This window comes from Rhinatrema bivittatum, chromosome 3 (genome assembly GCF_901001135.1).
Source record: "Rhinatrema bivittatum chromosome 3, aRhiBiv1.1, whole genome shotgun sequence".
In the NCBI taxonomy this organism is placed as follows: domain Eukaryota; kingdom Metazoa; phylum Chordata; class Amphibia; order Gymnophiona; family Rhinatrematidae; genus Rhinatrema; species Rhinatrema bivittatum.
Genome location: NC_042617.1, coordinates 174,957,046 through 174,969,563, shown reverse-complemented (window position 1 = coordinate 174,969,563; position 12,518 = coordinate 174,957,046). Strand labels below are relative to the sequence as shown.

Sequence of the window (12,518 nt, the reverse complement as noted above, 5' to 3'; positions counted from 1 at the left end):
CTTGTCTTGAATCTAGGAACTCTCTCTCAGTTGTACAGGATCATAGAACAAAAATATACTCGCATCAGAAATGACAACATATTTGCAAGGATGTCTGATTACACTTGTGGCCTTCAAGGACAGCATTTCCAGTCCCATTGCTAAAATCGTTCTCCTCCGCTCTTGTGTAGTCTTAGCAAGATCTGGGAAAATCCAAAGTTTCCTCAAAGATCAGTTCTGTGGCTGGTTCTGATCAGTATATTTATAAGTGATATTGAGGAGGGAATAGAACGAAAAGTTTGTCTTTTTGCAGATGACACTAAGATCTGCAACAGACTGGACACACCTGAATAAGCAGAGAATGCTCAAGGAATAGTTGAAAGTTTGGCAGCTGGGATTCAGTGCCAAGAAGTGCAGAGTCATGCATTTGGGGTGCAATAATCCAAAGGATCTGTACATGATGGGGGAGGGGAAGGAGGAGACTAATGTTCTCAGACTGAGAGAGATATCACGTGGTGATCATGTCTGGCGATCTGAAAGCAGCAAAGCATTGTGACAAGGCAATGGCTAAGGCCAGAGGGTTGCTGGGCTGCATAGAGAGGGGCATGACCAGCAGAAAAAAAATATGATAATGCCTTTGCACAGGTCATTGGTGAGGCCTTTCCAGAAATACTGTGTTCATTTCTGGAGACTATGGGGGTCATTTTCGTAGCATGTAGCGTGCGATAGCTAGCTCGGGGCAGAGTTGGGGCGGAGTCGGCCCCGGAAGAGGAGGAGTCGGGGCAGACGCGGCAGAAAGATCGCTGGCTGCAAAAAGGTAAGAACCCTTTTTGCTGCCAGTAGCGCGCCCAATAGCACCACCTTTTACGATGGCGCTATTGGGTGCGAAAGCCGGCAGCGATCACACCGCGGAGGTGCGATCGCTGCCGGCTTTCGCAGGCCCCCTCCCCCCCGGTTCGCCCCCCACCCCCTGTTAGCGCCGGGATTCACTATTCTCTGCGAGAATAGTGAATCCAGGCCTATATCTAAAAAAGGATAGTGGTCCAGAGAAAGGCAAGCAAAATGGTGTGGGATCTGCGCTGAAAGCAATGTGAGATGAGAGTGAAGAACCTAAATATGGAAGAGAGGAAAGATGGAGGAACCCAATCTACCAGAGTTTAAAAAAAGGTTAAAAACCTGGCTCTTCAGGCAAGCGTTCCAATAGGCACCTCCTCCTGACTTTCAGATCCAACCATTGCAGGGTGTCACCAACACCTTGACACTTAATTTCATACCGTACTTGCTTATTCGCATGTCTATTTAACAGTCATTATTCACCTTTATATAACCGTTTACTGCAGACCATATTCGCTACTAAAGTTCCTTGTAAAAAGGTGAACACACACATACTATTCAATACACAAACAAGGTTATTTGTTATTTGTTAAATTTGTTAAATATTATTGTTACTTTCAATGTTCCTTGTAATAATGTTCAATGGTCGATTGTTATTGTTCAATGTTCTATGTAAAAAAAACCCAGGTCTAACCTCCCAGACCAGGGCAACCTTTTCGTTACTTGTAAACCGGATTGATTTGTATTGCATACAGGAATTCCGGTATATAAAAATTAAAAATAAATAAATAAATAAATGGAGGAGATATGATACAGACTTTTAAATACTTGAAAGATACTTCTGCACATGAATTAAACCTTTTCCAGTGGAAAGGAAGGGTCATGATATGAAACTCCAAGGGATAGTCTCAGGAGCAGTATCAGGAAATATTTCTTAATGGAAAGTGTGATAGATGCATGGAATGCCCTCCTGGAAGATGTGATGAAGACCTGTAATGGTAATGAAATTCAAAAGGCATGGGATATACAAAGGATCCCTAGTGGCTAGAGAATGGAAATGAAGAAACGGAATAACCTCTGGTAACGTTTGGTACAACATTTCTTCATGGGAGTAATCTGCGTGGATGGGCAGTTACAACCCTAAACAACTTGCGAAGCAGACTGAATAGTCCATTTGGATCGTTATCTTTCACCATTTACTATGTTACCTCATTCCTAGTCTGGTATTGCATCGATGGTCCTGAGCCGGGACCATGTACCGGGGACTCCTTCCAGAACCCCTGCAGTCATGGGCTCTGAACCCAACCATTATGTGTCACTCTTGAGCGATGACCTTCCCTCCCCCTCAGAGGCTGTGAATGCTGCTTTCGCAGCATCCTCAGCCAATCCTAGGAGCAGAAGGCCAGACTCAGGGATCGAACCAGGGGCCTTTCATTGCAACCAGATCAGCCCATTTTAGCTATTTTGAAAATTGCATTTCTTGTTAATGATCTTTTTTTTTTCAAATGTCTCTTTCTTTGTTTTAAGGAAGGGAAAAGATAGAGGTCTAGAAACTGCATATGAGTCAGCCTAGCAAAAGAAGGCAAGGGAGAGCCTCTTAGTGCCCTAAAAATTGTATAATACACAGTTATACAGATGTAAAAAGATCAGAGCGAATTCAATTACATTACAAAAATGCCAGCATTGTGATAAAAGGTAGAACAGTGGTGAGTGATGAATAATATCATATTTTAGATCTGGTATAAAATTAATACCCTAACATTTAATTATAAATTGTACATAATATTTGATGTCAAGTCTGCTGGTGAAATTAAACTAAAACACATCCTGGCATCACTTTAGAGAGCAGTTGTGCTGGTAATAGATAGTATGAATGCCCCGGTGAGTCAATCAAGGATATTTGCATGTCAGGCTTTGATCTCCTGTGTCTTGGCTCTGCTTTCCTTACCAGGCCCACTCGAGGAGGCACCTCAGAAGTAAATAATTATATTGCCTGTAGCAGAGCATGGGAAGTGAAGGGAGTTGAAAGAGAAAATAAGTGACAAGACAAAATGGGTTTCTCTGGAATAAGAGGATGAGAAAGCAAAGATAAACAAAACAGCCAGGCGGGAGGACCAGGAAGCAAATATTTCATCCCTTTGAGAACTGCCAGCCTGCTCTTGATGCATCATGTACAATTTTTAATGCATGGGACTGGGAAATATGAAATGGATGTGAGAAAAAGTATGGTTTTGAGGAAGCCGGTGTAAGGGTATTAGGTACTCTCAGCCTTGTGCGGCCCCCGTCCTCCCCCTCCCCACAGTAATTGTCAGATGCACAGGCCCCCCTCCCTTCAAGACTTTGATTTTTGAACAGTTGGGATGACCACCCACTCCTTCCTCCGAGAGAATCCTCTGAAAACAAATGCGTTGACATAAGGAGGACAATTTTCAAAAGCCATTTATGCGGGCAAATACTGATTTTTCCCAGGTAAAAGAGCTCTTTGAAAATTGCCCACCTAAAAGCACCTAAAAGTATACAAGGTTCAATGGGAAAATAAGATTTTGAGAACTGGTGCAAATCCCATAGGTACAAAGTACCTACTGACTTCATTTATTTCCACTTAATGACTTGCTCTAGGCAATGTACCAAATGGTCAAGACACAATGAAACACTAAATTATTCAAACAATAGGTAAAAATCACAAAAAAACCCATAGTCATAACTAACCCAAAAGGGAACCAAAATAAAATGTTTAAAGTCAATAAGTAAAATAAAATACAAGACTAAAACCTGCCATATGCAGTACTACTACGCACCATAATTACTTTGCCCCGACCTGGCCCAAGCTCTGATCCCCTTCTCTTCCTACCCATCTCTCAGGCTCCCTCCAGTCCTGCTACCCTTATGGCAGACCACCCTCCTTCCACCTCAGTGGCATCTAGCGTGAAGCAGAGCCAGTAAGACCTCGGCCGGGTGGCATGCGTGCTTGCATAAACATGCACACACTGTCACCCACTGTCTATACGTCCGTGGATATATTCTGAGGTATACACATATGCTGGCCAGTGGCTGGCATGTACATGCAGAGGCGGATTGACTTATCGGGGGATCGGGCATCCCCTGGTGGGCCGGTCGCTCTAGTCACGTGGTCTGCCGAGCGCGGCTGTGACAGAGCCGCGCTCGGCAGACCACGTGGAATCTCCTGGGCCGGCCTGGGCGGCGAATCCCCGGGCCGGTCGTCAGCAGGAGTCTGCCCCTGTGTACATGCACACCCTTCCAGTCCCTGACACCACCCAGTGAGCCTACGCACATTCTATGTAGTGAAAATATTAATAATACAAATAAGTTTCAGAAATCATGTCACAGTGTCTGAATGTACAGAACCCAAACAAAACTAATGTACTGGTATATGCTTATAACACACCTTAATGCCGAAACAACTTTTGTTGGACCCTATTTACTCACGAGGAGCATCAAACATTCCATCTCATTTTTTGTAAGGGGTCTCATTACTTTAATTTTCAATTAAATAAATTTTTTCTCAATTGATAAATCCAATAACGGTAATGTGGATACTTATCTACTCTGAATAGGTCCCAAAACGTCCTGACATGGCCATGTTTCGGACCGTAGTCCTGCTTCAGGAGAAACGCTGGAAAGATGAAATCCAATTCAGCAAGAAAAATGATCCAAGACTGCAGTTATAATTCGTGCATTTTCCTTTTTCTGAAACGCGAGCCCAAATTTCAGCTCGCAAGTTTTGTTCTGTTTATACAGTTGTGTACTGGAATACACGGGTGGTGTAAGTGGGTTTTTTGTGTGACAGTGTCTGAATGTATCATCTGTGATTTTGGGGCGCAGACTGCAAAAAAAAAAAAAAAAATCCCCCAAGAAATACATAAAATTTATAATTTAATGTTTAAAATCTGTACCCCAATGGCTCAAGGTAGCTTCTGAAATGATTGGCTGACCTGAACTAGGAGGCTTCCCCCTTACTACTCGCCATAGAAAAAATGTTTGGATTTTTTTGTCATCTCAGTAACAGTGACACAAACTCCTTCATTACCAGGCATGTTGGGAAGTAACACAAAACCTTACAAAAACTGTCATACTAAAAGTGCACCAACTCCCAAAACTCATATTGATAGGGTTGATAGGTATGGGTTAGGGGTCAGGGAGGAGAGGAGAGGAGAGGGGAAAAGGTAGGAAGGTTAGGTAGGGGTATAGGGAAGTTCCCTCCCAGTCCACTCCTTATAAAATCGGGGCGTCCATGTGCATGAGCCGGAAACCACGCGCACATGGGCACCCGCGCATGTCTTTGAAACTCGACCCCAATGTGTTTTGAATGAAGTTTGGTTGGCGAGCTGGTGGGGGCATCGTGGAATGAGCCTGCCCCAGAATTATAAGAAGTTGTGCATCGTGGAAGGGGGGTCACATGTATGATACATGTACAAATGTATGCGTAAACAAAAACTGCTCGTAAATGTACATCCAACATTCATGTGCAACATGTTCTTTAAAATTGCACGTATTTTATAGAGTGGATGCACTTGCGCACGCTCGGTATAAAATTCACATGCATGTGTGTGCATATCCATATATGCGCATTCCTGGGTTCATGCACAATTCTTTTAAAGTTATCCTCTAAGTGAGTACCCCCTTCCCCATGAGGGCTGGCTAATGGTCCTGTGCTTGCTGCCAGCTTTTTCCCAGCCTGCAGCAGCTGCATCCTCCCTGAGCACTCACAGTCTTTGCTCAGCTCCCTCTGTCCAAGCTCAGCCTTTGGCCTCACACAGAAACATTATTAGGACACATGCTGCTTTTGATTTATCATACTACTAGGGTGATAATAAAGTTGCAGCTCCTGTTATTATTATTATTTTTTTTTATTGCAGGCTTTGATTTGTTCTTTCTTTCTCCAGCTGGAAGAGTTCAGACGTGACATCATTGGATTCCGGGTGGGGGGGGGGGGGGGGTGAATGGAGAGAGGGACTGATCCAGCAGAACCTTTTGTGAGGAGTGAAGGGATGCAGCAGTGGAAGGGAGCAGGACAAGCCACCATGGCACACTCTAGCCAGAGGAGATCCCACTGTCATGCACTTTCCTTATGCCAGGCATGCTCCATAAATAGGGAATCCAATAGAAATTTTAGAGCTGTGAGAAAGTTGCTAGATTTATAGCTAAATTGGCTCCCTATCGCATTCACAGTTCTAAAAATCTCCATTGGGTTCAGAAAGTCACCAGCTCTGGCGATAAAATCACTAATTTGCCATACTGACTCCAGAACTGCTCTTAACTCCTGCCCGTGTCTTGTGGAAGCACCCTACATCCCACCTCCAAACCTTCCTATACATCACTCCTTAAGTCAGACCTTCCTCAGATCTTCCATTGCTGGAAAGTTCTCATTGTTACCACAGGGTACATATTTTAGTGACCTAACAGGGGTCACAATTGTTTACCCATGGCTGTTAGGTAATAATTACCTAAAGAGTACAAATTTCTGAGTGTTTATGCAGAAAAAGAAGGATGTTGAGCGGGTGAGGGAAGCCAGGAAAAATGTTAAATACTGGCTGACTGGGGTGGACTGTCCAGATGTGCTTGAGGGGGTTGGTTCCAGTGTTCAGGCTGGGGAGCCACCTGCATTGCAATTAGCGATGCTTTTATGAAAGATTTGTAACAGATTAAGCTGAAATGACAAAACTAAGCAGATGCTCATTGAATGCTGATAGGATTAATTCTCCTCTCAAATGCAGAAGAATTGTGTCACTGTTCAAGAGAGTTGGTATGCAGGTGGTTTTCCTTCAAAGAGCACGATTGCAGGGTAGGGAGCCTGAGATACTGAAATGTGACGGGGTGAGTACATATACATAGTCTTCCTATTTCAGAAGGAACAAACATGGAGTTTCTATTCTCTTTCACAAATTACTAATTATTGTAGCAGGGCTTAGAACCCGCACAAGTATTTTTTTTCCATGGTTCAATTTGGGATTTTTGATATTGGCTTTTTGCATATCCTATCTTCTCGATTTTTCTGACCATTCTCTTTTTGGGATGGGTCTCATGGGATACAAATTGTCACCGAACATGTGCAGAGTCAAAGCGCTGATGGCATAGGGTTAGGAGGCATTGAGAGAGTAAGGAGATCATCCTAGGATCTCACAGTGTAGAGAAATGTTGCAGGAGGAGATTTTTAAGTAGGTCCTAAAGGCCTAGTCAGTTAAAGAGTTTTTTTTTGGAAATAAGAATTTTTTGAGACATTTGGAAAGAGAATTTCTTTCTATTTTGGACCAGCTCCTGATTGAGAGGGAGGATGAAAGAAGAGCTGGATCTCTGTTTTTGTGCCCTGCCCTCAGTTAACAGCAAGGTAGAAGACAGATTGGATTTTTGGAAAGTTGTTAGAAGTATTGTAGAGAATGAATCTATTTTTGCAACTAGGGTATTTTTGCCCTGGTGTATGTGGAAAATGGAGAACTTACCTATCCTTATTGAGGAGGGCATTTTGGATCAGTACACAGTGGAGACAAGGAGGGTCATCAAAAGAGGCAACATGGACAAAGAAACACTTCTTATTTTATTTGTATTTTCCTCATCTTGTTAATGATTTTTGTACTCAGAGCCTGGATCTTATTTTTCAAGCTTAAGTAAACTTTCTTCTGATTTGAATGCCAACCTTTTCAGGTGTGCTGTTTTTACTTCTGGGGGAATTCATCACAGAAAAAATTTAAAATTCTACACACAAAAATTTAAAATTCTGCAAAATTCTGCATATTTTGTATTAGTTAAAATAATAAAATACACATCACAGTCTTTAAGTAATTAATATAGAAACGTTATTACTCAAAGATGCAGAATTTTAAATATTTTGAGCAGAATTCCCCTAGAATTACATTGTAAGAGTGACCCTTCCACCTCTCTCCCTAGTCCCCTGGTCAGACCTCTTTCACTCTGCCCTTTTAGGCCCCAAGTCCTCCGCTCTCCACTATCTCTCGCTTCCCCCTCCATGCTTAAGTCCTTCCATTGTATTTTAACCCCCTCTGACCCCTTTCTCATTCAGGCCCTCACACAGGCTTCCACTGTCCCTCTCATAAACATACACACATATCCTCACACAGGCTCCCTCCCTCTCTCTCTCGCACATGCACATACCCTCACACAGATTCTTTGTGTCCCATTCTCACACACACATACCCTCACACAGGCTCCCTCTGTTCACTCACACACACACACACCCTCACACAAGCTCTCTTATTCTCTCACACACACAAACACCCCATCACCCAGGCTCCTTCTCTCTCCTGCACATACACACCCCCTCACACAGGCGCCCTCTCTCTGTTACACACACACACACAGTCACACAGGCTCCCACTCTCTCTCATACACACACAATCCCTCACTCACACATGCAGGATCCCAGTCTCTCACTCACTCACGCTTACATACACACACACATACACACACACACACATACACACACACACACACACACACACACACAGTCACCCTCACAGGCATACTGCCTCTCTCACACAGGCTCACAAGCTTTCTTGTTTCTTATGTTGGGCCTTCTCTGCTTCTGGGCCTGCTGATCTTTGCTGCGCTGCTTGTGGCCAGCTGATCTTCGAGTCAGATATTTGCCACGAGCGGGACAGACTGCACTCACGGCCAGCTGCTGCCCTAGGCCTGATCTTTGGTGCGAGTGATACGGACTCTACTTGCTTGTGGCCCATAGGGCCTTTCTCTGAAATTCTGCGCGGGAGGCGAATTCTGCACTCCTCAGTAGCACAGAATTCCCCCAGGACTATCTTTTGGAATGACCGTCCCCCTCATTGTGAGTATTTAGCAGAGTAAGAGTGACTCTGCAACACCTAGGACCTCAGAGGCTCAGGCCTCTTCCTCACTGGTACACGAGTGTGTTAGAGGTCCAGGAGAGTAAAGACAGCCCTGGGACTTTGCTGTAGCCCATGCATCAGGGACCCTCTACCAGAGAGGGGGTTGCAAAAGATCTAGGGGCAATATTCCTTGTAAGCTGCACGCGTATGCATGCGCACACAGATCATAAAACAATGCATGCAGGAAAACACAGCACACATGAGTAAAGGAGAATAGAATGGTGTATCAGAGAGCACTTTGTGCACATTTCTTCACTGTGTTGCAAACAATAACTTTTTTGCATGCATACTGCCCATTGGGGTAACAGGTTATTTGGCTTTTGAAAACTGCTACAATAAGGGCTAATGATTTGTCAATAGGTTTAAGTAAATGGGCTTTTGAAAATTGCTATGATAGTATGTTACATTTACATTTTCCTTTGAAAAATTACCCTGTAAGAGGGCAATTTTAAAAGCTGTTCCCACAGCTAGAGCGATGCTTTACCGTCAGAAATGGGCTTTTAAAAAATTGCTCACCCGACATGTGGGCAAAAGTGTGTTCATAAGACCTGTTTGCACCCACTGTTATCCACGTTTGGGAAAAGCGTTAGAGGAAGCAGGGTCTGGGAGAGATTTTCATTTACGCGTATGCTTTTGATTTTAAAGGGAGTGATTTTCAAAAGGATTTACATGCATAAACCCCGGTTTCTGTGTGTTAAATGGTTTTTGAAAATTATTTGGGGGAGGGGAGGGTATGCAGGGAAGGTACACACATAACTTGATTACTCACTTACTGTTCCCTGCACTTGAGGTGGGCATTCCAAGGCATGGAGATGAAGCAAGGAAAGCATTTACACGCATTCTATAGATTATCCAAAGTATGTGCATAAATGGACATGCAGACAGTGACACCTACTCAAGACACCTGCACATTTTCAAAACAGACTTATGCATATGTCTCCTTTGAAAATTCAGAATAAAGTCTATGGTTCTTTTGACCCTCAGACTTAGCTATATGTGAGCTGATGAAAACTACCCTCAGAAAGTATCTGTGTAAATTTTCACAGCAAAGCTACCTGTCTGCAGATAGTTTTGCCAGGATAATTTTCAAACTGAATTTACAGGTATATGTTTGCTCTGAAAATTGCTGGGAGAGGGTAAGTCTCTGCAGTTCAGGCAGTCAGGGTGGCCGATACTAGAACCATGCTGGTAAGTCTGGACACAGAGAAGGATTTTGATAAAGATTTGGAGGAAAATGCTATTTGCATTAAGCAAGATCCTTCAAGATAAAGTTTTGATATTACTCAATGAGAAGAAAGAGATTTTGAAAACTAGTTGGTTTAAGAGAAATTTCCATCTCATTTAGCTTATTTGACAAGTGGGTCAATTTTTAAAGGACTTAGGCCTGGATTCACTATTCTCGCAGAGAATAGTGAATCGCGCGGTACTGGGGGGTGGGGGGGCGAAGTGGGCCTCCGAAAGCCGGCAGCGATCGCACCACCACGGTGCGATCGCTGCCAGCTTTAGCACCCAATAGTGCCACCATGAAAGGTGGCGCTATTGGGCGCGCTACTGGCGGCGATAAGGATTCTTCCTTTCGCCGTCAGTGAACTCGTCGCGGACTCTGCCCCGATCTAGGTAACACATGCGTACGATCCCTTTAGAAAATGACCCCCTTACCTAGCTAACTTCTGAAGTTAGCCAGTTAAAATCTCAAACTTTGAACATTTCTCCCCTCTGATTGTCTAAATTTGCCTGCCTGAAGTCACAAAGTGGAAAACTTTAGCTGGTTAAATAAGGAGCAGCTATGGAGGTGTTACCAGGACGGATTTGCATGTTTTTCCAGTCAGTGCAAGAGATTTTCGGCACTAACTAGCCCGACAATGCTACCTACCCTAAATCTATCTGGCTTTGTTTCCGCCAGCTGCATAAATAGCAGTCCTAAATCTAGATAATCATATTTTGACTAGCCAGATTTAGAAACATTTTCAGTTGAAAATGCAGTTGTTTAGGTCCACCTAAAATAACTGGGTGAAATTTACCTGTTTTCTTATCTGTTTAGCTGGTCTTTAAAATATTAACCCTTATATTGATTACGTAGACCAAAAAGGGTTCCCCAGAGGTATACTTATGGACTTCCTTTATGATGAGTTTACTAGAGATGAATAAGACTTGATTTGTTTAGCAAATCAAAAAGGAAAGAAAGATGGTATGATAATGATGGGCTCCCTATGGAAACAAGACAATCGATACAAAATATTTTCATTCAGGAATATGGCGTTTGATTTTCAAGTTTAATTTTTTCCCTCAAACTTGGGCAAATAAAACCAGGAAAGGCAGTGAGATCCATCCTTTTGCATGGATTTTCTACCACTTTTCAAACTTGTCTCTATTGAAAATGACCTTATCCCTATCAGATCAAGGTCTTTTTCACTAGGAGTAGTGGCAGATTAATGCTCCACCTTCCCCAGAAGTTTGGACCTGATCAGTATTTTGTGGATGATATTGTGCCTCCAGATGGATGGAATGGATGCATTTAACCAGGTCCTCAGCACTTCTTTATTTAGTACATGAGCTGAAAAGTGCTAAAATAGGAAATCTCATGTCAAGTGTTAAATTTTGTGGTAATAAGGTTTAGCCTTATGTGGTGTTACTAGTTTAGATGGTGTTGTACAAGATAATTCAAATGCTTATAATTTCTGGTCTCTGGTCTGTGAAAATACAAAATGAAACAGTATATGCAGGAGTATCAATGGAACATAGCAAAATATCTATTTTTCAAAGCTCAGTAATTTTGCAGAATAGTAGCCTCTGTGCCCCAGAGAGCTCACCATTAATAGAGGGCTGTATAAAAGCTTTATGCTATATTCAAAGAATGGGGAAAATTGTCTTCAGTTTGAGCGATTATAATTTATGAATATGAGGGTGTTATTTTACTTTATTTTTTTAAAGAAAAACTAAACGTTTCATTTAAAAGAGTAAATGACTGGTTTGAACGATCATTCAGGAGTTGAATAAAAGCACATCTAACATATAAACGCTCCCTTGTCCTCCGCCACCCAACTCTTTCTGCATTCTTTCATCAGATGGAAGAAGTCAAAACTGTATGAAATAAATACCATTATTTCACAGTCTTAGGAAACCAGGTGATCTGCAATACTGGAGAGCCAAACTGGAACCTTAAATGCTTTGTCCTTCTTCAAAGGGATAATCTTTGCATACTAACACTAGCAGTTTTATTTATTTATTTATTTATATAAAAAGTCTCAGAATTGGCTTCAGTTCTAATATAATTGGTCACAGTGGAGTATAGTAAGACCATTCATAAGTCAGTAAAGCAAACAAGTACATAAAATTGACAGCTAAAACATTAAAATAAAATTTATACATTTAAATGGCATTCTATGACTACAAAAAAGTTTGACTCACCTCTGCACCAAAATGTCATTGGCTTTTCCAGTTCAGCTCCATGATACTATGGAGGACCAGGTTTGCATATTTTTTAAAGATGTGAAAGAAAGGTATTTGCATATATATTATTTTTGACTCGTTGACCTTGCCATTAGATTTTATATGATGGGAAAGTGCGGAAGGAGGTTATTACTGATTTCACTGTTGGTATAGAGCATTGATATTGCATTCATGAAAGAAGCTGCCTAGAGCCAATGAGTCTATATCGGTGTTTGTCTAGAGAAGGCACTTTTGGACTGAAACCACATGTCTTTAAAAGATACTAAAGAAACTGTTTCATAACAGTGTACTTTTAAAACTGATTATATATGTAATTTATCCAGTAGGATGTGCAATTATTCTGTAAGGATGCACATATTAGAAAATGATGCAGTCTGTGAC

General features: G+C 42.2%; 1 protein-coding gene across 1 annotated transcript in view; it reads left to right on the top strand.

Annotated features, from left to right (window-relative positions):
* The window catches only part of KIF26B (kinesin family member 26B), a 905,724-nt gene that overhangs the window by 642,170 nt on the left and 251,036 nt on the right, over positions 1–12,518 (top strand).